Raw genomic sequence first — 27,128 nt, 5'->3', positions numbered from 1 at the left:
GCTCTGGGGTGTGCCCCAGAGCTGCCTGCCTTTCACTTGACCCCAGGGCTGCCGCTTGGGCCTTGTGTAATCTTCTACAAGCAGGAAGAAGGCTGAGTCCAGTGTGAGGCCACTTGAGTTTGACTTCATGACTGGACCCTGGGCTTTCAAACACCCCGAACCTTCCCTGCTTCACGTCAGCAGGTATCTCTGACATCAGTCACCCCGCCTTGCTGACTGCCCCCAACATCTCCTGCAAGCCTCAGAGACTCTCGGAACTCACCAGGAAGCCGGGGAGCCTCTGTGGTGGCCATTTTCTTTCCTCCGGTAAGGAGGAAGTCACCTGTTGACCACAGACAGTCTGGGCAAGCCTGTTCCTTTACTGGTGACTAAGGAAGCCTTGTAGGCTGCCTCATCACTTTTTCTTTCTCCTGTCTGCGTCTTATCAACACCCCTTCTGAAAGGCTTACTGTGGAGTCAGTGTGAGTCAAAGGGAAGAATGACAAATAAGTGATATTTCTACTCTGGAGTTGACAGGGCAAGTTCAGTGCAAAAATTAGGTGCTCTGGCCATAGGGAAAGCATCCTAGAGGAATGTACTTGACCTTCTAGTCTGATAATCACCTGCCTGCTCCAGAGAGCCTGCCCTTGTTCCTCCTTTGACCTCAACACTTAGCCCTGGGGTCAGTGGAGGGTTGTAGAGTCCCTCCTGGCATGGGCTGTGGGTTGTGGATCTGGTCTGGCATGTTCACATCCTTCCCTCACCCCACACACCTTGGGCAAGTTATTTTACCTTCCAAGACCTCCCTTGGTGCAATGTGTGTACACAGGCAGCATGGGAGGCCTGCTGCCAAGTGGCCATCTCTACCTCCAGGAGCAGGTCGGTAGTTTGGTGCTTTTTGTTTTTTTTTTTTTTTTTTTCCTTTTTTTGAGGACTCTGGAGTTAGATCCTGAGAGCCACTGAGTCAACAGGAGCTCAAAGCCAGTCCTAAGAACAAGTGAAAACAACGAACGAGCTGAGCTGGGTGGTGTCCTAAGCTCGCCTCTCTGCAGGAGGATCCTGGGAGTTCCCCTGACTTTCCTTGAATCATCACTCCTTCACTTCCTTACCCTCCCTCCCCCAGAGAGCAATTTCTGCTGATCTATGGCACTTTATTTGCACCTTGGGGTGTTTGGGGTGGGGTGGGTGGTGGTGGTGGACAATTAGACTCTAACTGGGTGAGTTGCAGTTAGTAGCTAGGCAGGGACCCCGCTCTAAAACCAGACCAAAGCTCTTGGCTACAGTCTCCTGGAGGGTGCTTTAGTTCCCTGGACTTCACTGACAGCGGCCAAACTGGGGCGACACTCTGGGTGTGTGCTGGCACCGTGCTGGGTGCTGGATGGGGAGATGGGGCGACACTCTGGGTGTGTGCTGGCACCGTGCTGGGTGCTGGATGGGGAGATGGGGCGACACTCTGGGTGTGTGCTGGCACCGTGCTGGGTGCTGGGTGGGGAGATGGGGCGACACTCTGGGTGTGTGCTGGCACCGTGCTGGGTGCTGGATGGGGACATGAGCATGAGCTCTTGTTGGAAGTCTCCAAGGCAGGAGAGGGGGCTGAGGGAGAGGGGCTGGATGCGTGAAGGTGACAGCACTGGGATGGGATAAATATGAAGCACAAAGATAAAATGGAAGCAAAGTTAGCTGCCAGAGGCACCTGGGACACTGGTCAGCAGTCTTTCTGCCCAGGACATCTCAGTTGTTCCTCACAACCATGTGGTAAGGTAGACATGACAGTAGGGACCTTTGTCCCTTGCTAGATGGGGAGACCCTGGTATTCCTGGGTCCAGGGGCAGACACTCAGGTGACAAGGACAAGCGTCATCTCCTCGGGACTGGGCCTGGGCCAGGCACTTTGGGAGCATGATTGCTGTCAATACTCAACTCCTCCAAACAGGCACTGTTACTCTTATTTTCTTAAAACAATTTGTAAAAATTTTGTTTTTATGTGAAAGGCAGAGGAAGAGAATTGCCTGTCTGCTGGTTCACTCCCCAAATCACCACCCAGAGCCCAGCATGGGTGGCAGCATTCCCAGTAACTGAGTCCCAGCCAGCTGCTTCTGGGGGTCATTGTGAGTGAGAAGCTGGAGTGAGCTGCCAGGGCTGGGGATTGCATTCAGCTTCCTCCAGTATGGAACGTGGGCCTGTGAGCTCCTCGGCTGGCTGGCTGTTCCTTGTTCTCTTTTTGATTTGTGTAAAATATGTGTAACACAGATTTTGCCACTGTAAAGGATTTCCAGTGTCCGTGATGTTGATTACAGTCACATCAGGGCTCCAGCACCGCTGGCCGCAGAGCACTTCTCATTGGTCCACACTGAACTCTGCACTTGCTGAGATCTCACTCCTGCCCACTCCTCCACTGTTCTGTGCCTGTGAGTCTGACTGATCTGGCGACCTACAGGAGAGAAGTCAGGCAGCACTGTCTGTCTTTTCGTGACTGCCCGCTGTCACTTCATGCAGGACCCTCTCATTTCATTTATGATGGCGCTTGAACCTAAATTTTCTTCTTGTTGAAGGCTGGCTAATATTGCATGGTGTAGATATTCCACATTGTGTTGATCCATTTGCTAACCTGGATTGCCTCCACCTTTTGTGAGTGTGTGATTCCTCCCAAGATAAAGGATATTTCCTATTTTTTTCTTTAAAAAAAAAAAGACTTATTTATTCTACTTGGAATGTCAAAGTGACAGAAAGAGAGGGAGAGACAGAGAGAAACAGTTCTTCCATCCTCTGGTTCACTTCCCAATTAACTGTGACAGCCAGAATTGGGCAGGTCTGAAGCCGGGAGCCAAGAACTCCCTCCAAATATCCCACACAGGTGCATGGTCACAAGGACTTGAGACATTCTACACTACCATAAGCAGGGAGCTGGATTAGGAGCTGTTGGAGCCAACACTCATGTGGGATGCTGGTGCAGCAGGCAGGGGCTTAGCATGGTGTACCACTGCACCAGCCCCAGGTATTATTTCTCATCTTATGGAAAGGGAAGTGGAGTAATTTCTCCTGGCTCATCAAGTGCTAAGTCCGAGATCCTGTTTGTCAAACTCCAAAGATAATTTCTGACCACTGAACCATCCCACCTCTACAAATCATGGGTTTTATTATTAAAAATAATAATAATAATCTGAGTTCGAGTCCTGGTTCAGCAACTAACTGATCGACATCATACAAGTCACCTAACTCTCTAAGCTGTGGGCTATTTTAAGGATCAAACCAATGATAATTATAGTGCCTGAGACCTAACAGCTGCTGAGAAAATGCTAGGTTTTTCTTATTATGATAAATGGTAGCAAGTATGGAGAAGAACCCAGATCCTTGCTGCCTTAACTTGCCAGGCATCCTGACCAGATGTTGCTTCTTGCCAATTGGATTTGAACAATATTTACACCATCCTTCTTGTCTGTCTGGAACCAGCCAAACCTTCCTCCTGGACCCATTGTCTAAATTATGGTTAGCTGTCCAGGGCAGAGGATGTCACAGTTCTTATGTGACAGCACAGCACACTTTGGGAGTTGGTCACAAAAAAGACCCCTGTCCCCATGTCATCTGAACTTTTCTACACCTTAGGTTTCTTCAGCTGCAGATCAAGGATTTGGCAAGTGATAGCCAAGGTGTGTGTGTTCTAGAAGCTTCTAAGCTGTGACCTCTGGGTGGTGTTGGGAAGGGCTTGAGTTCTGCAGTTAGACTGCCTGGGTTTGAGCCCTGAGCTGCTGTGTGCTCAGCATGTGACCTTGGGCCCAAGGGCTCCTGTCTCTCCAGCCTTTAATTTTTCCCGTTACTAAAAATAGAGGGCCATGGCAGAGCTCGTCCCATGAGGCTGCTGGGAGGATTAAGTGAAATGATGTGTCTGGCATAATTAAGTGTTCCACAAATGCCACAGTAAGGTTTCTTACATTTTTTTGAGTGGTGGGGGGTTGGTTTCAGAATACCTGGATCCTTGACTTGTAGGTAGACTAGCAGAAGGAGAGAGGGTGCAAAGGGGAGACATATGATTCCCTGTGAATGAACCTGGAGTTTCCCTCTTGATGCTAGGAAGACCAGTAACCACCTCAAAAGGGATGGGTGGACATGCAGTCAGTAAAGACAGGCAATGTACCCAGCATAATGCCTGGCATATGGCTAGAGGCCCAGGCAATGGGTGTTGGTGGCAGAACTGTTCCTATTTTAAACTTTTAGAAATAAGTTTCTTCTTAGGCATTATTGGTGAGAGTATAAGTGACACAGTATTTTTTTTATCCTGATAACTTTAAAAAAAAAAAACAAATCATTTGAAATTTAGAAAGAGAAAGAGTGAGGGAGATCTTCCATCTACTGATGCATACCCCAAATGCCTGCAAAAATTAGGGCTGGCCAGGTGAAAGCCAGGAATGAGAATCTCAACTGAGGTCTGCTATGTGGGTGGTAGGCACTCAGGTAGTTGAGCCATCATCACCGGCCGCATCCCAGGCTGTACCTCGTCAAGAAGCTAGAAGAAGCCAAGCCAGGACTCACGCTCAGGTACTACAGTATGGGATGTGGGCATCTTAAACTCTGTGCCATATGCCTGTCCTGTTGAGATGTCATTATGACAAGCAATTTGAACAAATCCCACAAAACTATGATCCTATCTGTCCTTGGGCCCAGCACGAAACTTCAGTTATAGACACAGTCCTTGCAAGTCCTCTGGTTCCACATCCATGCATTCAACCAACTGCACATCCGAAATCCTTGAAAAAAATCATTTGTGTCTCTACTGAACGCAGACCTTTTTTTTTCTTGTTACGATTTCCTAATCATAGCACTCACATTGTATTCAGTGTCATAAGTCATCTAGTAATGATTTGCAGAACATGGAAGGTTGTATGTAGTTTACATGGATATATAAGCATCAAGGATTTTGGCATCTGTTAGGGTCCTGGAGCTCACACCTCACAGGTGCTGGGGGATGACTATAGACAATTTGAAAGCAAGGTGTGTTCAAGGCTACCCATTGCCGCACTGGCTATAAGTGCCACCAGTTTAGGACTGACTAAATAAACTATATATAGAGACTTGCTAGTCCTGGGCCTGGCAGATTTACTTGTCTCAGACCCAAGGACTATGCTGCAAATGTGCCCCAACAGATCATCAGCCAGGCCAGTAAGCATGCCAGCCTGAAGCAACTCCTCACATGAATGAAGCAGCACTGGATGGCTTGTGTCTTGTGTTGCTCAACCAGGCGTCAGCTGAGACAGAAAGAATAGCCTGGAACCCTGGAACAAACTGGGTCCTAGCAATCCATACAGGTTCCGCTCAGTGAATGGGAGTTAAAGCAAATTGAGGATGGAGGGTTCAGATTTGCAAGTGAAATGATCCACTATGGTGAGGCTTAGAGCGAATGTCTTCTAGAAGCTGTCTGCACAAGTTCGCACTTAGCCAGGGAACGTTTCTCTATAAATGCAAGCAGCCATGTTGCTTTATTGGAGTTTATCATGCTGATTAGAAATTATGTGAATGTAAAAAAGAAGAAATCAATAAAGAAAGTCCCTCATGTTCTAATGTGGGGATGAACCTCAAGATACGTTGTCCACTGAGAAAATTTGGGAGCAGACCCTGTATATCACCAGGCACATGTACACATGTACTCCCTGCATACATAGGCATGTGTGTGTGGAGGGGGGGGGCTGGGTGCTGGAGGGTATAATAAAAAGCACAGGAACATGCAAATATGCTTGTAAAAGCATACTTCAAAACGTTTGTGACAAATGAAAAGATGAGTTTGTTTTGCTTCAGAAAGTTTTTTTTTAATCCATGTATATAGCTTTTTCACAATGCGCCCTGTCCATGAACTTTCGCGAGGCGCCCTCATAGTTGAAGTTGGAGCTAGTCAAGGAAGGAGAACTTTTTTCCTTTCTTTTATCAGAATTACGCCATGTAACCTTGAGAAGGTGTTACCTAGTTCACCTTCCTTCCTTTCCTAGGAAGTTAACAAAGGCAGGCAGGAAGGAAAGCGAGGAAGCTGGGAGGTGGGGAGGGAAGGATTGTCTCCAGCTGTCTTCCCAGGGAGAGGAAGAGCACATGCCTGCTGTTGGGCGGGGGAGGCAAGAGCCTTGGCAAACTTCACTGCACCGTGGGATCCAGCGACCCTGAACACTGTGACCTAGCAGAGGCCAGGGGGCGCCTGTCTTGGACGAACCTGTGACACTGAGTGTGGCCTCTGTGCTTGGCTCTAGGGGATCCCCCTCCTTGGAAACCTTCCCACTCAGCTCCACAAGCGAAGTGGCCTGTTGCCACCTGCTCTCTTCTGAGAAAAGGGAGGAAATGGAAGGAAGAGCCTGTGGCACTGTCCTCTCCATCATCTGATTTCTAACTGATGTGGCAAAGGTGGCCATTTCTGTCCTCCAGACTAGCACCCCTCTTCCTTCCTGAACAAATAATTTAAGGAGCTGTAATCTTCATCCCAGGACTTTGAATATTTTCCTGTCATTACAGATATGAGTTTAGAGGTTATATAATTGTATTTCTACATGTAGATTCTGGTTGTTTTCCAAACTTTTGGCTATAAAGAAATTATTTTACCTATTATACATATTACATATATAACACATATTAATCATATTACTAATATATACTATTTATATATACTATATTTGGCATGTTTACATATACTAATCATGTATTTTATTACTATTATCATATTACTTACATAGAGATAATATGAGCAACAGTAAGCACCACAGCACTCTACTTATTTTATCTCATTTAAGCCTCAAATACCCCTCTAAGGTGGATGTTCACTGTTAACCTTTCCCACCTGTCCCTTTTGAGTGCTAGCGGGACCAGTCAGGGAAACCCCACACAACGGGATCAATGGCTTGGTGATGTAAGTCTGGAACGTGAGTCCACATGGGCATGGTTGGGAGAACTGTGAATCAACCTTCTTCAAGGGATGCTGGGGTCTTCCCGCATCTTTTCATTGTGAGTCATAGCCAGTCTGGCATGGAATAGGTGAGCAGCTAATTTAGGATCACTGACCTGGAAGTCAACAGCCACCCTCTCTCCATGTGTAATTCTCTTCTATTTGTCAATCAAAATGTTCCCTTTTGTGGGATTCATCTGCTCCGTCTGGGACCTGGGTGGAAAGGTGCCAAGAAAGAATGTATGTGTATGTTAAGCTCCACATGGACTGTTGTGGTGCTACACAACTGTCAGATAGTTTTGTGCCTGAAAGGGCACCACCCAGCCCAGCACCTGCTCTTCTAAGAGTCCAATAATTGGGAAGAGTTCTCCCTGCCACTGTACGAGGTACTGGGCTGCATTCTCTGCTTCCACTTGCCTATTGCCCACTTGCAGCAGGTACTTCTCTCTGTGTGGCAGCCCATGCTTGTGTCTGTTCACCGTCTCACCTTTTAAATGAAGATTTTCACATTGTGCACCTTATGCACACCTGTACTTAGAATCCTGGTCTAGGTATAAGACAAGAGCTTTGTAGGAGGCAGGAGGCAGGGCAGGAATCAGTAGTCCACTCCCCATTTTGAAACTGTAGGAGAGAAATTTGCCTTGATGCCTGTTGGGTAGCTGGACCTTACGCCCTGTGACTCAGGTCTTACCAGACAAGCTAGCCCAAGACCTCGCCTTCCGTGCTGCACTGTGCCTTGATTTATGGACTTGGTGCACGTCCCTGGGGATGGCCTGTCTGGTTCTCTCACCACAGACGCAGCAGGGTTGATGGCTCACATATCTGGCTCAGTACCACCCACAAGCCCCAACAGGGCCCCACAACCGCCTCTGACTTCACAAACCACTGTCCCACGCCCTGGGAGGTGGGCCGTGTCTGGGCTTGCTTAAGTTTGGGAACAGCAAGGTTAGGCCTGGGCCTGCTCACCCTAGACCTTGCTCAGAAGTGGGAGTTCTGGCTGGAAGCAAGAACCCTGGCACTTGTAAAGGGGAAGCTGTGGGGTGCATCCAGGTGGTGGGTGAGGGATGGGGTGGACAGTCACCTCCCTGGGGGAAGGAGCAGCGGCTTCTAGAAGGGTAGGGTCGTGGTGCACAGGCTCAGTGGTGGCCTGTGTCAGGGGCCCTGAAACAGACTGTGGGACCAGAAATGTAGTGCAATAATTGAATGTATGTTTCCAGGAAAGAGGAGGGCTGGATTGATAGAAATGGGACAGGGGAGACAGGGGAAAAGCCAAACAAGGGATCAGGCTGACTTGAACCACAAACGTTTCTCTTGAGCTGGGATGGAATAATTTCCACAAATTGCAGCCTCTTGCTGACCCCACCAGGGCCCTATGGTATGGGTAATGCCCTCTAAGTCTGCCCCACTGGGAGAGGCAGGGCTCTCATGCTTTCTTGGGCTTTGGCTAAGGGCTGCTTCAGGAATTCAACTCACAACCCCTCTGGGTCTTTGTGGGCTCAGCAGCTCTAACTGCCCCAGGGCAGGTGTAGGACGAAAGAGAGCCTTGAGCACTGGCCGTTAGCATTCTGACAGGATGCAAATGGGGGAACAGGTGTACAGAACCAGTAAAAGTGAGCCCAACACACACAGGACAGGTGGCAGCGCTAGCTTCTACCTCTGTGACCTAGGGCAGATGATTTACTTTTACTGAACTAATTTTCTCCATATCTACACATTGGATGCAGGTGCAGTTGAGCTTGGAGACCTCTGCCCTAGTTCTTTGATTCTTCCTTTCCTGCTGGGAGTTTCCTCTTTGGCTTTCTGTGTGGCTCACTCCTCCTCAGCCTCAAGGCAGTTCTTAAAGCAGCCCACTCCATTTCAGCTCCCACCCACTGCCTTCCTCCCCTTGGGCTTCCTACCCTGAAGCATCCCAAGGCAGGGCCATGGGCATACAGGCTGAAGCCAGTGATTCAGGTTCAGACATGTGACCTTGGCTAAGTGCTCCATCTCTTTGTGCTTCCATTTTTTTTTTTTTTTACCTGCCTCATTGGGTAATAGTCCTTCTATTTCTTAGAGCTGCCATGAGGAGGTAATGAGTGTTGAGGGGATGGGTGCTCAGGGAGTATAGCACATCCTCAGGGCTCAGGTGCCCCTTACTGTCTACCCTTTGCTTTCACTCTTAGGTTTGTAAATTGCTGCTCAGTTCCTGTTGTTTTCAGCCCCTGGCGCTGGTTGAAATCCCAGCCTGTCCTTCGATCAGTGTGGGTTCCTGGAGCTCTAACGTCACTTATTCCAGGTCACTGGAGCACCAGATGGTCAGTGTGAGAACATTCCCAGGCATGAGCAATTCCAGTTTCCCAGACAGCTCAATTCTGACATGATCTGTGGCTTTTTTCTTTCTTTCTTTCTTTTTTCCGAATGACGAGAGTGTGGTGCGAGGCTTAAGATGCTGCACAGGATCCATGTGGGCTTAAGACGCTGCTTGGTGTGTTGTATGCCACACGGCAGTGTCTGGGTTACAGTTCTGGCTATGTTTTGGATTTTTGCTTCCCGCTAAAGCCCACCTTGGGGAGCAGCAGGTGAAGATGGCTCCAATGGGTTGGCCCCTGTCACCCATGTGGGAGACTAGCTTGAGTTCTGGGTGTCTAGCTTCAGTTACCAGTGTTTGGGGAGTGAAATAAAGATGGGAGAACTCGCTTGCTGACTCCCTGTCTCTCTGCATTTCAACCCAACATAAGCAAGAATTTAAAACATAATAAAGAAGGTAGAGTTCAAGAGAGACAGCTTGCCTGAGGTCAGCCAGCTTCCGAGCAAGGCACCTGGTGAACACCTGTGATCCTCTCTGAGTTTAGTGTTCCTGCAACAGAGACCTGGGCTGTGGCAATGTCAGAGAGGGCAAGGTCCTCATCTTCTTTGTGTCTACCATTTCATCTCAACATAGGACTCACTGACAGATGTTTACCCCATGGCATTTGCTTGTTGGTCTCTCTCTCTCTTGGGTCACAGGGTTTCTGCCTGACCCTTTTTTTCCCTCTTTCCCCAGACCCTGTCCCCAGGCCTGGCATAGTATCTTTGTAGATGTTCAGGATACATCTGTGAAATGGCTGAATGAGTGAGCAAGTGAGTTGCCTTTGGCATGTGCCCGGGGTGGGTGTTGTGGTGGGAGTATGTCTTGTCATTTCCCAAGATAACACCAGACTGTTTTTCTCAGTGGTTTCAGCTCTTCTGACTCCCACCAGCAGTATGCCAGGAAGCTGCGGATCCCCATCCTCCAGCACTTGGCTTGGTTAGCATGTTATAGGAGAGTAGGCATTTAAGTGAGATCCACACTGTCTGGCCCAGATGAATGGGTGTGAGCGGCCACCCCGGCTTCTCAAGCTGTAGAGGTTGTCATCTTACCAAACCTGATCACATCTCCACTCAGTGTCTTCTCTTCTTTCTTGGACTGACCCCACTTGTCTCCTCAGCATGATCTTCCCTCCCTCCCTTCATTCCTCCTTCCATTCCTTTCTACCTTCGTTCCTTCACAGCAGTGATTACAGTGTCTGATGTTTTATTGAAGATTCCACTGATGCTTTGACCCTGGACTGAGCATTTTACTTGCATCATCATCCATCTGATCCTCCTACAGGTGAGGAAATGGTGGCTGAGAGAAGTGGGGCTTCTTCTCAAAGGCATGGAGCTGCCAGCCTATCCTCCTCACTGCCGTTTATGCTGCTGTGCCCCGTCCTCTGTCACCTACAGCTCCCCCCTGCTTCCATCCCTGGTCTGCAAGTCCTCCACTATTTGCCCTCTTTGCAGCTGTTGCTTTGTCTTGCCCTAGGTTGCATATATTCAATGGGTTGGCTTCACTTAGGAAATTTGTTCTGACCCTCTTCTCTCCAGCCCTTCAAGGTTGGATTAACCACCCTTCTCCTGGCATCTGTTGTTGCTGCAATTGCAGCACTCCTGACACTCCCCTGTCCTCCATGGCAGCTGCCCCATTCCGAGAGTGGGAGTCCCACCCTTGCCTAACAGGGACTTGAAGGTGATGTGAGTGGTATGGATGTCTGTTCAGTGCACTTGTTCAGAGGCAGCAAAAGACAGATGAAGGAGTGTGAGGAAAAGCCAGGTAAAAGCAGCCACACCTGCTGTCCTCAGCATACCACGTCATCATGAGGCAGAGGGGAAGACTTGTGCTGCCGTGGTTTAAGAACCAGGACCACTGAGCTGTAATAAGAGGTTTTCGCAGGTGCGTTGTCTGTAGGGTGTTTAAAGACAATTGATATTAAGGTGGATAGAAGCCGGTTGTATATAAACTAAAATTGAAATGTTAATGAAGCAGTCACAGGATATGGTTAAGAATCTGCATTTCCTAACATATCAGTCACTCAATACCATGTCAATTAACCCCATAATGTTGTAAACTGTTGTTGATATTATGTTATGGTTTTTAATTGGTCAGAACGATATTCTGCCAGCTCTGCCTTTAGACCAGAGATGGTCTCCCCAAGAAACTGTTAAATTGATCTGGACAATAAGATGCTGGACTCTATGCTTGGTGCATGCTTGCAATGAAAGAAACAAGACTGGATTTGAACTGTAATACTGCAGAAAGGTGGAGTAATCCACCATGAGGGGAGGGCATGGAGAGGGGTTGGGGGAACCTCAGAACCTATGAAACGATGTCATAAAATGAAATGCAATTTTTAAAAAGACGATTGATAAACACACCATGAAACTGATGGTTTTTTGGGTTTTATTAGCATTGCCCTTTGGAAATTCTAAACAACCCCTGTGATAAAATATTTTCTCTTGCTGGATCAGACAGCTCCCACTGCCTTTTTGGTGCTTGGTACAATACATCCAATGAGAAGAAATTATAAGGAGCAAAGTTTCAATTTTAATTTAAAAAAAAAAGTCTTTCCAACATAATAGAAAGTATAACTCTGGGGTTGATGAATTTTCCATCACCACAGGGATGCAAAGAGAGTCTAGAAAAGCATTCCGTTAGGACATACCCTAGTAGATTGTGGAATTTGGTGGGAGATTATGTTAAATGGCCTTAATGACACCAGCTGACTTTTATTTAAAAAAAGAATATATTAATTTTTAAAAAGGATTTATTTATTTTTATTAGCAAGGTAGATTTACAGAGAAAATGAAAGACAGAGTGAAAAATCTTCTTTATGCTAGTTCACTCCTCACATAGCCCAGAGCTGAGCTGACCCAAAACTAGGGGCCTTCTCCAGATTTTCCGCATAGGTGCGGGGTTCCAAAACGTTGGGCTGTCCTCAGCTGCTTTTTCAGGTCACAAGCAGGGAGCTGGATGGGAAGTGAGGCAGCCAGGAAATGAACCGACATCCATGTGGGATGCCAGTGTTTGCAGGGAGATTAGCCAGTTGAGTCATCACACTATCCCCAAAGCCAGCTGATTTTATGAAAGACTGAGACAACTTTGTTCCATGTTGGAAAAGGGTCAGTGAGTTTAGGAGGGAATTTCAGTGTTCCCACTGGTGTGTAACAATAAGGTAGAAATAGTTCAAGGTCAATTTGCTTGATACCATTGCACTCGTGCCTGTCAGAAATCAAACCACATTGGAAGTCTGGAAGTGAGATTGGAGTCTGTGATCACTGATGGTCAAACATACGGGGGACTGGAACCAAGACATATGGACCCAGGGAGGCAAAATTTCGTAATCCAGAGGTCATGAAGAAGACCCAAGTACTGACAAGGAGGCACCAAAGTGGGCATCCTGTTCTCACTAACCTGGAATTTCCCACTTGACTCCTGTGTGAAGTGCCCATCTCATTGTGTTGCGTAAAGTTTAAATGTAGTGGGTGTTTGTCCTGGCAGTTAATGTCAGTTAAGATGCTCGTGTATTGCCGTCGGTATCCAACTCTGGCTCCTGATTCCAGCTTCCTGCTAATGCAAACTCAACATTAATGTAGACATCTAATGCAGAGAGGCAGTGGGGATCACTCAAGTAGTTCCGTTTGTGTCACCCTTGTGGGAGACTTGAATAGTTTTCCTGGCTTTGGCCTGCTTTAGATCTGGCCACTGCAGGCATTTGGAGAGTAAACCAGTAAAGAGGAGCTCTCTCTCTGGGTCCCAGTACGGCAGCCTAGTGGCTGAAGTCCTCACCTTGCATCAGGATCCTATGTGGGCACTGGTTCTAATCCCAGTTGCTCTGATTCCCATCCAGCTCCCTGCCTGTGGTCTGGAAGAGCAATTGAGGATGGCCCAAAGCCTTGGGATCATGTGTCTGCATGGGAAACCTGGAAGAGGCTCCGGGATCTTGGCTTTGGATTGGAGCGGCTTATCTCCAGATATGTTGGCACTTAGGGAGTGAATGAGTGGACAGAAGATCTTTGTCTTTGTCTCTCTTCCTCTCTGTATATCTGACTTTCCAATAAGAATAAATAAATCCTAAAAAAAAAGAGGAGCTGTCTTGCTCAAATAAATATTTAAAGAAGAAATGCGTTAATATGTACTATGTAGTTTTGATAACAATAATGGACATAAGAGAAGTGTTACACAAATGTTAGCTGTTATTATTTTATAGGTGGTACTCTGGTGAGACATTAATCTCTTTCTAGTCTACATTACTTAAAATTTTCTCTCTTAGACATTAGATCCTATATGTAGGATTTACTAAGTGGTTTCTTACAGATTAAAGTTTAAACTTATTACACCAGATGATACTTCAGAATGTTGGAATGTATTTGTTACTCATTATTTATTTGTTCATTCACTTCTTTGTTCATTCAAATAGTGCAGAAGTGCCCACTTGGATTTAGAAACTCCTTGAAGTTCAAGGGATAGAACAGCCAGTAAAAATAAGCCAGATCTCATATAGTCTGATTGCGATCTGGTAATGGAGAGGGCAGACAAGGTAATGATTGGGAGAATGAAGTTTTAAAATGTTGTCACTTTACAAGGAAAGCAGGCAATGCTGTAAGACTATGAAGTTAGTCTGCAATGGGGTATGTGAACCAGGACAAGACACGCCCTTGAACTAACTTGGTAGATAAGAAAATGTACATTCAAATGGCCTGAGACCTATTAATGATCATTCCCAAAGTGTTAACCTGTATCAGACACTCTTTTGGGAACTTATTTCCTCTAAACAGCACTTATTCTTCCTTATTTCCTCTAAACAGCACTTCAGCCCTTTAAGATGTAGTTACTATTCAGCCCATTATACAGGTGAGGAAATTGGGACTCAGAGAGGTCCAGTAACTGATGCAAGTTCACATATTTTGTAAATAGAGGTCATTCTCAGCTCAGCCCAACTTCAGCACCTGGGCTTTTTACCTTGAGGGCAAGGCCATCATATTCATCCTTACATCTAAAGGATCTAGTGCAGATACTGGACTGAATAGATGCACCAAGGGGCAAGGAAGTCCTGCAGGTGAGGCAAGAAACGGGAACCGGACTGTTTGGGCCTAAGGTAGGATATGTGAGGCTTCAGAAAGGTGACGCTTCAGCGGCAAGGCCTGAGTAACAACCTGTGTGGGAATACCCTTTAAAAGGATGCTGGCTTCCCATGGTGGTGAGCTCTTTATCATTCTAAGTATTCAAGCACAGGGGTAATGTCCCCTTTGGCCAGCCCTGAAAGCGTGGTATTGTCTAAGTTATCTTTCAGATATTTTTCCAGTCTGGGACTGAGCTGACATCGTTTCTTGTAAACAGTGTCCCAGATGTACCAGTTCCCAAAAGCCTCTCTTCCCTAAGTGGAAGCAAAGCAGAGAGCGGAGGATGGATGAGCTGGCAGCCACTGGAGGAAACTGGCCAGCATGACAGATAGCAGGGCGGATGGAGCCACCCCCTGGAGAGCAATGACTCTGCAGACAGAAGTGACACATGAGCGCCCAGCGTGGAGCATTTCCTCATGTGTGTCAGGTGAGCGTGTCGGCATCCTCAAGAAGCATTTCCTTTCAGCCGAGAGTGCAGCCTCCTGTGTCTTTAAGAATTTTGCCACTTTTGATTGTGCGACTACGGCAGGTAATCTTGCTCAGGTCCTCCCTTGGGAGCAAGTGTCTGTTTTAGTTGCTGGGATTTGGGGATTGCTGTGGTGTCCCTTCTAAGTAATTCACTGCTCAATCTTCTCTTAGTGGCTTCCCCTCCTGCCTCATGCCAAACAATCTAGTCCCCTTCCTCTGTCTACTCTCTTCTCTGTTGGTTCTCTTCTCCTTTGCGGGTGTGGTCGCTGTGGCAGAGGACAGAGTGGAGAATTGCATCCATGGCTCTTTAATATTGCACAGGGAGGCAGTACATAGCACTCCCTAGACACAGCAAGTCACAGGTCCATATGGGCCTCAGGATCTTGTGTGCTTCTGAATAAGAAGACCGTAGATATCTCTTCCAGAACTATCTCATCTCCAGAACTATCTCATCCAGAGTCCTCATCTCTCCCCTGCGCAGAAGACTTGCAAATGTACTTTTCTCCTACACTCGTTATCTTATCCCTGACCAGGCTTTCTTCTTTGATTTGGCTGCTAAATATTTTTGCCTCTCTCTAGCATTGTCACAGGACATTATGAAATGAAGATTATGTATTAATTTTATGGCTTAAATTTAGCTTAGCATTACTATCTTCATGGTTTCACCCAGCTTCTCTATTTTAAAAGTTCTGTTGTGTAGGGGTTGGCGAGGTGGTATAGCACACTAATCCCCCAACTGTGGTACTGCTGGCATCCCACATGGGCTCTAATTTATGTCCCACTTCTGATCCACCAACCTGTTAATGGCCTGGGAGAGCAATGGGGGATGGCCCAAGGGTTCCACATGCATGTGGGGAACCTGGAGGAGGCTGCTGGCTCCCAGCTTCAGACAGACCTAGTTCTGACCTTTGCGGCCATTTGAAGAGTGAACCAGCAGATGAAGATCTCTCTCTCTCTCTCTCTCTCTGTCTCTCTCTCTGTGTAATTCCAACTTTTAAATAAAATAAATAGTCCTTTTAAAAGGATTGTTTTGTGCATATTTGTACATGCCCCTCAGCTCTTTCTGATGAGTTGGAGTGTATGTGTGTGCATATCCCACACAGCCTTGCACTTCGTGCGTTTCATGCCTCACCTCTGGAGAACCACAAATGTTGCTTTATCAGTGCTCCCAGGGCGTCCTCAGTGCTCCCAGGGCGTCCTGCAGTTACTCTCCATGCACTGTGTTTCAAACAAAATTTATTGTTATTATCTTCCCCCAAATGATCTCCTTTAATTCCTGTTCCCACTAATAGCTTAACCATGTGGGAAGATGGCAAAAAAAAGTGCGACTGGTCCTTCACCCCTGCCTGTAACCACATTCTACTGGTTTATCTTTTACAACATTCCTAACATCCATCACCCCATGCTCTCCAATAGCCATGTGTTTTTCCCATTAGGGAGACTTGACTCATGCTGTTCCTCCGATTGAAATGCCCCTATCAACTCTTCACCTGCAAACATCCTTCCCATTCTTTCAAACCAGTCTCTACTGTCTTGGGAGTGAGGGAGGGTAATTCCTGGACTCAGCAGCCAATGAAATGAGAGAATCCCTTCCTTCCAGTCTCACTTAGTACATTTGACTTAACTGGTTTTATACAGTAGAATTCTCATGTATTTACATCTCACTGGTACTTCCCAACATTAATGTGCAATGACTGTGTCTTATATTACTTAAATTAAAATAAATATTTGAGATCCATATAGACAAACATTAAGAGTTAGAACTACTATCTGTTTGTTAATCCCCCCAGGTGCCTCCAGTAATTGTGGCTGGGCGAGGTAGAAGCTGCCGCCTGGTGGCAGGGACCCAAGGACGTGCATCAGCATGTCATCATCAGGTTTCCCAGGGTATGCATTGCTTGGAAGCCGGAATCAAAAGCAGGGCCAGCACTTGAGCCCAGGCACCCTGATGGGGGATGTGGGTGTGCTAAGTAGACTTTTAACCTTGCCCCAAATGCCCTCATCTTATTTCACTTCCTATCTGAAGCACCCTGTTCCTTCAGGCGTGGCTGAAATGGCCCTGCATTTGAAATTTAGCATAGCTGAACATAAACTGGATCCATGGATGGAGCACTTGGCCACTTGGGCCTGCCCTCTTCCATCTCCACCATCACATCTGAGCTCTTCAATGGCCTCCCTAACGTGGTCTTACCTCTGTCCTGTCTCCACAGCCTCCTGTCCCTGGCTTCAGATCCGCACCGTCTCTCATGTGGACAATTCTAAAATCCCACTAACACTGCTTCTTGCCTTCCAGGCTGATAACTTGTAAAATGGCATATCCTGTTGTTTAAAGTCCTCCAGTAAATTCCCAAGGGAGATGAGACAAAGCTCAAGTGTCTGTCATGGCATTAGAAGTCCTAAGGAATCTAGTCCTGCCCATTTCTCTTGTCTTTTTTTTTTTTTTTAAGATTTATTTATTTTTATTGGAAGGGCAGATATACAGAGAGTAGGAGATCTTGTGCCCAATGGTTCATTCACTCCCCAAGCAGCTGCAATGGCTGGAGCTGAGCTGATCCGAAGCCAGGAGCTTCTCCTAGGGTCTCCTACGCCGGTGCAGGGTCCCAAAGCTTTGGGCCATCTCTTCTGCTTTCCCAGGCCACAAGCAGGGAGCTAGATGGGAAGCAGGGCTGCTGGGATTAGAATTGGTACCCATATGGGATCCTGGCATGTTCAAGGTGAGGACTTTAGCTGCTAGGCTATCATGTCAGGCCCTCCTTTTATCTTAAAAAACTTGTTCTTTTTCTGGTCGTGCGATCCTTCTGAATACTTACCTAGAAAGTTGAGACCAGCCGTGTGCGGGCATTTATTGTTAGTTTTGGCTGCTCATACCTTCTGTCCTTCTTTGGGTAGCATCTCCTGCCCTTTCAACAACCTTGGTGGTTTGGGACCTCAGCTCACTGATTAGAGTCCTTCCTACCCTTCTTCAAGACATGGTCTGATTGGAACTTTTTCCAAGGGGGGCTGTGTGAGAGGGGCTCTGCGGTGTTTCAGTTTGGAACAGGAAGATTGGCAGCTCAAAGCTCCCTATACATCCTGCCTCTGGCTTCCACGGCAGGCCAGTCCCTTCCTCCTGAGCCATCCAGAAGCCTTCTTCACCTGCGAATATTAGACTAGGCCCCCTCTTCCCAGACTGTAAACTCAATGAATGAAGCAGCCAGGATTTTTCACTCTGTTATGTCCTGCACCTATATTTGGAGCAGGTCTGTCGGGGTGAGCAAAGAGGCAGGAGGGTAGTAAGACCTCCCAGAGGTCCATCCGAAATGGACTTTGCATGGAATTTATTCCATGCAAATTCTGTATTAGGACAAAGAATGGCCTTATCATCCTCTGGAATTTGTGTAGGCAAGTGATCAGCTCAAGGTAAGATTTCCGGTCAATAGACTGCGAATTCAGACTTGTATAACAATAGCAGACATTATTTTGGAAAGGTAAAATTCAAATGGAGGAATCTCGAGTTGCTTATGGGACCCAAGTGTACTTCCTTGGAATTCTCTGTTCTCAGTTAAATACAAACTTCTCAAGGGTTGGAATGCACTGGAGAGAGCCGAAAATGTATGGCCACATGTAAACTTACATACAAACTTTCCAAGCATCTTTATTCATCACAAACAAAAACTCAAACAAGGGCAAGTATTTAATGTAGCAATTATTATTTTTTAAGATTTATTTATTTTTGTTGGAAAGTCAGATACACAGAGAGAAGGAGAGGCAGAGAGAAAGATCTTCCTTCCTCCTGTTTACTCCCCAAATGACCGCAACAACCAGAGCTAAGCCAGTCCAAAGCCAGAAACCTCTTCTGGGTCTCCCATGCGGGTGCAGGGTCCCCAGGCTTTGGGCCATTTTCTACTGCTTTCCCAAGCAGGGAAGCTGGAAGGTAAGTAGAGTAGCAGCCTGGATACAAATTGGCGTTTGTATGGACAGGTATGCAAGGTGAGGATTTAGCCACTATGCTACTGCACTGGGACCCGACATAACAATTCTGCCCCACTTGGGACACATGTGTACCATGTCAGAGAGCCTGAGTTTGAGTCCCAGGGTTACTCTAGACTCCAGTTTGCTTCTTCTTGTGCACCCTGGGAAGCAGCAGTTGAAGGTTCAAGTGGCTGGATCCCTGCCACTCATGTAGAAGGTTTAGACTGAGTTCCTGGCTCCTGGCTTCAGCCTGGGTAACTTTTCGGCCTTGTGAAAATGTTCTAGAATTAGGTAGTGGTGACAGTAGCACAATTTTGCAAATATACTAATACTCAATGATATTCTTAAAGGTCAGTTTTATAGTATATAACTTGCACCTCGAAATTGTAACAGTTCTTAAAAGTGCAAGCCTAGTTGTTTACATCCGTTATAACCTATGTAGACTCAGATCATTTCCTGTTTTGACCATTGTTGTGACTCTAGGGGGTAGACTTTTGGTTCAGATTCCTGATTACAGCCTTGGTAAAGTGAAAGGAGTTGTTACGCTCAGAGAAATTTGCTTCTGGGAGAAGAATTGAAATGGGTGTTGACTTAGTAGCTTACGAACAAGGATAATCAGACACCTGCTTCAGAAGAAGTAAACAAAGACCAGAACTTTCGCTCTCCCCTTCCCCCTGCAGCACTTCCTGTCTTGAGATAATGAGGACTCACCCAGAAAGCTCTTTGCCCGTCTCTTTGACACAATCCCCAACAGAAGGTCCCAGCTGCCATGTCGTCACCCAGCTCTGTGCATTCCTGGGCTTCCCTCCAGCCCTCATCTTCCTTGCAAACACCACCACCAACAACCAGAAGCATGCCTTTTTAGTTCAAAGGAAAACATTTTGTCTGGATTTTTCCTTTTAAAAATTCTCTGCTTTCCTACCATTGTTTTCCCATTGCTGACTCGGGGAGTGAGATTGGTATCAGGCCTGCCACTGCCTCTGGCTGTGAATTGGGGTGACTGCTTGGGAAGGTGGCTGCCATGCACACATGGTGAAACTTGCACTGCAGTGGTGGTGGTGTTCTGTCCTCCACAGGGTGGTTAACCTTGGCTTTGTTCCAAGCATCCTCTCAAATCCGACCTCAACCCATGCTGTGTCTCTCCCACCTGCCTGTGCACAGGATGGTCCAGCTCGCCAGGCTAGGAACTGGCCCCATATGCCATACATGCCTTGTAACTTGGAACTCATGGCTGAAACAGTATCCTGTACCTTTCTCCACCTGTTCATCCTTCACTTGGGATTCTTATTTGGCTCCCTTGATGTCAGGTTACTGTTCTGACACTTGCCCTCGTTTCCTTTCCCAGGACCCTGATGAAGCAGATGCCATTGTTGTCGTTGCATTTTGAAGGTGGAGAAGCAGAGGCACAGAAACTTGCTCAAGATCCCAGAGCTAGCAGGTGCTGGCATCAGGATCCTAATTTGGGGCTCTAGCTCTAAAGCCCATGCTCTTAACAACTACCCTACTTTTCTTTGTTCCCTACTCATTCACTTTGGCCCCCTCTTCTACAAAACTCCCCCAGACACATGTTTGGGGAATTGCTCACTGTCTGTTATCTGCCCCCAGAGCAACCTCTCAGGTTTCTCTGCAATTCCTTTCTCCCTGGGAGGGATTAATATTCGGCTGGATGAGTCACCAGCTGGGAGCTTGTCAAGACAGGAATGAGATGCATTCATTTTCAGTGGCCACAGAATTTTTGCTTTTGGATCTCTACCTGGTACTTTTTTTTTTTAAGATTGATTTATTTTTGTTGGCAAGGCAAGTTTTTAGAGAGAAAGAAAAAAAGAGATCTTCTAGCTGCAATGGCCCGAGCTGAACCTATCCAAAGCCAGGAACCAGGAGTTTCTTCTGGATCTCCCATGCAGGTGCAGGGTCCCAAAGACTTGGGCCATCCTCCACTGCTTTTCCAAATCATAAATAGAGCTGGGTGGAAAGTGGAGCAGCCAGGACATGACCTAGTGCTCATATGGGATGCCCGCACTGCAGGCCAGATGATATTAGCCAGCTGTTCCATAGCACTGGCCCCTCTGTCTGGTATTTTAAACACTGAAGATGAGAAATGCATGTTGGGTAAAATGAACTGGAAACTGATGGATCTGAAGCTCACCTCATGTATAAATTCTGGTGCTACATTGGGGAGATATTTCCAGAGAGGTATCCACTTAAGCCCTACTAAAATGTAGCAGATTCTTATCCACCTAGGAGTTAATTCTCTCCTTTCGAGGATTGTTCAGGTTCTGGCTTCTCCTGTTTCTTATGACTTGAGAGAGTCACGAGAGAGGATAGAGTGGAGAAAGCCCATGGGTCCTTGCAGCTCCGGCTCTCCCCAGTTCTGTGGTTTTGGTAATGTTAATGAGTTTTCTGGGTCTTGGTTTCATTGGCCACCAAAGTGGGATCACTAATCACACTTGGTGATCCCCTCGCTAGGTTGTGGGGAGGATTAAATGAGCTATTACGTGTATACTACTGGCCTGGGATTTGGTTGGTGATAAAATGTAATTGTTGTGATGATCCCCACAGCCTTGCTGGAAGGAAGCAGAAATCGATGAGGTAAGCTGCCCATCACTCTGCATAGGTGTGGAAGAGCAGAGGTGCACATGACTGGTCAAAAGGAGCAAGCAAATAGCAACATATTCTCTGGCAGCCACCAGGACCTCCTGAAACAAACAGCAGTGGGAAGAAGCATCTGCAGCAGGGTCCTGTGCTGAAAGAAAATCACTGCCTAAATTCCACCAAGTCCATGTGGACTCTGCACACACTCGGTACGGCACTGCCATGAGCCAGGCCCTGGGTGAGCACTGGAGTCCCAAAGCTGCCCTTCCCAGCCCCTGAGAGTGTGGGGCTAGTAGTCGGGTGCAGGACAGAGGTGCACGTGTGTGTTACAGAGCCCTGTCTGGTGATCGACGTTCCCATCAGACAGCTAATGAGAATGTCGAAGAGGGGATGGCCCATGGGCCATCAAGCTTGGGCCTTCACGGATGAAAAGGGTATCTGTCAGAGTTCTTAGTGGCCAGGGGCAGGAAGCTTCCCTGGCTGACTCTTGGAAGTCAGGAAGGATCAGATTTGGAAAATGGGAAGATCCAATGGGGCCAAGTAGGATGAATCTGAATGCCAGAAGAAATAGAAAGATGGTGCTGGTCTATTTTTGTTGCTGCCAGAATGTCCTTGTAGCACTCTCTAAAAATCCGAAATCCAATGTCAGGTGGAGCCAAGTCACACAGTTAGATGCTGGCTGAGCCAGGTTGGTGTGCAGAAAGATCTCATACCTTTGACTTCTTTTGTGAACTTGGAGTTGGACACTTAAGTTCCTTCAGGCTGCTGTAACAAAACATCATAAAGTGGGAAGTTTGTAAGCAACAGAGATGTATTGCTCACAGTTCTAGAAGCTGGGAAGTCAGGACTGAGATGGCAGTAGAACTGGTATTTGGTAAAGGTCTACTTTTTGCTTCAAGGTGACCATCCTCTGACTTCTCACTTCTAGAGCTAGAGGCTCAGGCACTAACCCTGTTCCCTAGGGCTCTGACCTAATGTTTTCCTAGAGACACCTCTCTCCCTCATGCATTCAGGTCTCCACCTGTGAATTTACGTGGAGGAGACAAGGCACAATATTCAGACTTTCCCACTGCTTTCTGTCAAGATCAGACAATGGCAATCCAGCCCTGAGCTAGATCAGCATTCTAACAGGAAGGAAGTGATGCTGAGAATCACACTGCAAAAAGCAGTGGTCCCTGGCAGGGAAGCAGGCTGGGATAGGACAGCACCTGCAGAGTGGTCGCCTGGAGATAGAATGGGAACAGCATGACAACTCCACTGTGGTGTGACTGTGGTGTGGCTCCCACTGTGGCTGTGACTCTCTCAGTTCCACTGAGAGACCAAGACACTATAGGCCAGACCCAAACCTCCAAAGCTCTTTGAAGAAGCCAGACCTTATTCTGCAACCAAGTACATCCTTGGAAGATGCTGGAAGCCCTGGAAGGAAGCAAGTAGTTGTGCCTCTGATTAAATGTGCTGAGGCTGTTTGCTAGGCAGCAGCTCTCTGCCACTGCTTCCCTCCAGATGCTGGCTGCACTGTCAGAGCTGCAGTGAAAACTGACAGGGAGGCCCTCGGGATGGGGGAAGGAGGTGAGAGGAAGCAGTGCTGTGTGCTGGAAGACATTGCCGCATCCCTGCAAGGGCGAATGCACAGCCCATCTGAAGGCCCACTAGGAGCCCTTGCTGCCAGCAGCCAGAGTTCAGAGCAGGCGTGGGCAGCTGGGCTAATGAGATTAGCTTTGTGGAGAAGAGAGACTTTGAAATGGCTTCATTCACCACCCAGCTATTACTTTCTGGCTGGGCCAAATTCACGGAAGTGGGGGAAGCTGTTGCTTGGGACGGGCCCTGGGTTGTCACCTGCCCAATATGTCTTCACACACACGGTCACAATGGCTGGGGATGGGCCCAGGGCCTGAACTCCATCCAGGTCTTCAGTCAGTGCAGGGGCTCAGCACTTGGGCCGTCTTCCACTTCTTCTCCAGGTGCATTAGCAAGAAACCAGATCAAAAGAGAAGACAGGGCTCAGAGTGACCCTCAAAGTGACAGTGCTGACCCCGAAGTCCATGAATTTGAAAGATTTTTTTCCTTTGTTCTGACTTCTGAGCAAGGAAAGAGGTGCCACTTAGTGTTTCACTATGCCCTGTCCCAAGCCATCACCACCTCACAGTAAGGAAGGCCATCCAGCCAGCAGGTCAGCTCCACTATGGGGCCCTCAGAAGAGGATCCACCCTCTCCCTGCAGGGTTGAGGCAGAGGTGTGGGGAGGGGCAAAGTAAAATGGGGCTGCTGCTGGCTGCGTGCAGAGACTTTGCCAAATAATGAAGTTGGTACAGATGTGGAGCTGAGAGATAGAGAAGTAGAGGTCTGGGTCCAGCCATACCTGCCCAAGACTTTCCAGATGGTACTTCTTTCTCTTTCGTTCTTGCTCTGTTTCGCTTATGCCACTTGAAATTGATTCAATTATTTGCAAGTTTAAAAAATCATATCTTATAAGACTTCGCTCCCAGAAAAGGGGTGAAGTCTGGGGGACGGAGGAGCAGGGCTTGAGGACTAGGATGGGTAGGGGGAGGCCTGAGGCCCCAGAGTCAAGGGTGGGATTTGAATCTGTCTAGCCCCTCACTCTGGCCCACTGACAGGCTTTGAACTGGGTCTCTTCCAGCAGGAGCATGGAGAGTCTGGTGGGTCTTTGCAAACTGTAGTGGCAGCTTTTGATAGATTCTCTCTGACATCTTTTTTGATGAGCTCCAAGAATTCAGTTTTAACTTGAAGGATGGACTAAAAATAGTGGCAGGGTGGGTACTTGGCCTGGTAATGAAGACGCAGGACACCCATAGCCCACAGTGGATTTCTGGGGTGCAGTGCTCAGCTCTAGCTTCTGACTCCAGCTTCCTGCCAGGGGAGACTCTGGGAGGCATCGGGACTAGCTCAAGTAGTTGGATCCCTGCTGGCTCCTGACTTCAACCCATTCCCAATCATTGCAAGCATGGGATAGTGAACTAGCAGGTGGACTTGCACTCTCTCTCTCCCAACTTCACTTTTGTTTTTTTGATGATTCATTTATTTTCATTAAAAAGCAGACTTACAGAGAGAAGGAGACACAAAGAGAAAGATCTTCTATCTGCTGATTCACTTCCCAAATGATTGAAACAGTTGGAGCTGAGCTCAACCAACCTAAAGCAAGGAGCCAGGAACTTCTTCCAGGTCTCTCATGCAGGTGCAGGGTCCCAAGATTTGGGCCATCCTCGACTGCTTTCTCAGACTACAAGCAGGGAGCTGGATGCGAAGTGGGGCTGCTGGGACACAAACCGGCACCCATACGGGATCCTGACACGTGGAAAGTAGAGGATTTGCCAATTGAGTCATTGTGTTAGGTCCCCAACTTCACTTTTCAAATAAATTATTAAAAATGAATGCTTATTTTTTAAAAACATGTTTTATTGATGTGTACTTTATATAAAACATGTAAAGTATAAAAATTTTGCCCAATGTCTATAAATACGACCTTATACAGGTATGTATAAATATATGAGCATTAACTAATATATTTGTATAATTTCACAGTTATTGTTTCATGTGGACAAGGAGCTGTTTTATCTGTTAACAATTTAATCTTTAACAACTTCTGAGATGAGAATTTTACAGATGAGCCAAGCGTGGTGCTTTGGACAGATGAAGAAACTGAGGCAGAGGAAGTTGAGGCAGCTTCACCAGGAGCGTAGCATGTAGACGAACTGACAAAGTGGCTCCAGGCCTCTGTATTATTTTGGTGCAGGAAACCAAAGGGGGCAAGGACACCCAGCTCCTTATTCTTCACCTTGGGTCTAAAGAAGCTTTTATTTCACTCCCAAGTAGGGGTAGGGATGTCTGTCTGGATGTTACAGAATGAACCCCCAGGGATTTTGTACTTACCTAATCATAGCCATGGGGAACGATTTTCTCTGCAAGCAGGTGTCAAGTTGGACCTAAATGTCTGGAGGTCCCTGAGACATGTCTGGTGAGTCAGAGGCTTGCCGGTTTCAGGCAGGTGACCTAATGAGTGAGGCAGCAGGGTGGCGACTGTGGCAACCTGGGGCACCCCATCCTGTCTGAAGGAGACAGCCCGCCTCCGTCTCAGCTCAGTATGGCCACTGGAGCAAGGGTCTTGTGTGGCTGGACCCTCCTATGATTTTTTTCATGAGACCATAGAAATAGAGATGAAATCTGAGTTGTAGAAGTTAATGACTTTTGTTTTTAGTAACAATACTCTGGAGGGTGAACAGAACATCTACAGCCAGCTACAGCCCATGGGCACCGTCTTACAGCTTCTGACATGAATGAAAATTAAGGATGTGGACTCACAAATGCTCTGAATTGAAGGAATGTTTGAGGAAAAAAATTGTTGTCTTTTAAATGTTTTAGTATAGCCTAAATTTCAATTAAAAAAAATAATATTTGAGAGAGAGAGCACTTGTTCTTGTTTAAAGACTCACTGAGTGTCTGCAACAGTCAGCAGGCTACGGTGAGGAGCTGGGAGCCCCCTCTCAGACCCTAGCATGGTTGCAGGAGTCATAGTACTCGAGCCATCCCTGTCTGTCGGCCAGGGTCTGCATAAGCACAAAGCTGGGATCTGGAGACAAGGACCAGGCCCAGCTACGCTGATGCAGGTGTCTTAACTCGTGTCTTCACCACTACGCCAACTGTTGTGTTTTAAAGGAGAAATAATTCAAAAGAAAACTTGTGCTTTGAAAGCAACTAGACAATGACGGATCTCATGAGGCATCCCTAGTCTTAGTGTCTCTATGTTTTTTCTTTTACTAGGAGCAATTGTCAGAAGCGGATGAGAAGACCAACTGCTGTGGCCCTTCTAGGAGACACAGGAGGCAGGAGGGAAGGCCTTGAAACCTCCAAGCTCAAGGTTTAATCCCAGCTCCTCCCTTTGTGGGTTGTGGGTTGTTAGACAAAGGGCTTAGCCTCCTCACCTGCACAGCGGCATTGATTATCTTGCCCATACACAAGGATGACTACAACACTTAAGCAGGGTAAAATGAGAACGAATCCTGTTCAATGCATATTCCTTAGTACTTTCCTGTTACTCACGTGAACCCAGTATTGTCGTTTTCCTTGGATGCATTTCCGTGACTCCAGTCTCAGTCCTGCAGTACGTCCCTAGGCCTGGAGCACCTGGCATGATGACATGACTTCCTTCCCCTTGCTCCTCAGGTGCACACCAAGGGATACTGAGTTACCACACGATGGCATTAAAGGCTTCTCTCTCATATCCGGTCTTTGGAATTTTGAAAGAGTTGAAATGTCAGCTATTTAAAAAATATTTTCTCAAAAAATTTAAATGGGAAAGGTTGAGTGTTAGAGTCTGGAAAACAGACTTTATATGAAATGCCTGTGCTGCACCTGCTTTGCCAAAGAACCGGGCCCGGGACCAAGAGCTCCTACACATTTGCTTGTCCACCTGCTCTGGTTAGCATGAACCCCTTAATACAGAGAACCACTTGATGTGCTCAGAAATGTCTAGAAAGCACTGAGCACTGTGGCACGGATCAGCTAGGCCCTGATGCTCACTCAGCAGGAGAGAAGGCGATTTGGGGAATTCAGGGTAGACGTGGCCAGGGTCACCTTCTTTCAGCCTCTGGTCTTTTAAGGGTGGCATGAGTCCCTGCTGTGCTACAGAGGAACAATGTTACCATCTATGAACCATGCTGGATGTGGGGAGAGAGCAATTGCAACAGTTCCACTGGATCTTTCCCATTAAGTGAGCTCTTAATCCACAACCCAAGGAGCCAATGTGAACAATGTGAGCCAATGTGGAATGGCCAA

The 27,128-nt window shown here is 47.1% G+C and overlaps 1 long non-coding RNA gene across 4 annotated transcripts in view; it reads left to right on the top strand.

The window, feature by feature from the left end:
* LOC121155871 overlaps positions 1-27,128 on the top strand; it is a 166,236-nt gene that overhangs the window by 116,117 nt on the left and 22,991 nt on the right. The window contains exon 1 of one of the 4 annotated variants that reach the window (XR_005883764.1): positions 10,340-10,501. The exons of 1 other annotated variant lie outside the window; for it this stretch is intronic. This is a non-coding gene — a long non-coding RNA (uncharacterized LOC121155871). 2 more of the 4 variants (XR_005883765.1, XR_005883766.1) reach the window with 2 other exon arrangements.

The sequence above is a fragment of the Ochotona curzoniae genome, unplaced genomic scaffold, assembly GCF_017591425.1.
Source record: "Ochotona curzoniae isolate NIBS_2020 unplaced genomic scaffold, NIBS_Ocur_1.0 contig_3190, whole genome shotgun sequence".
Lineage (NCBI taxonomy): Eukaryota > Metazoa > Chordata > Mammalia > Lagomorpha > Ochotonidae > Ochotona > Ochotona curzoniae.
Note: the sequence above shows the minus strand (reverse complement) of the source record. Positions and strands in the feature narration are given on the sequence as shown.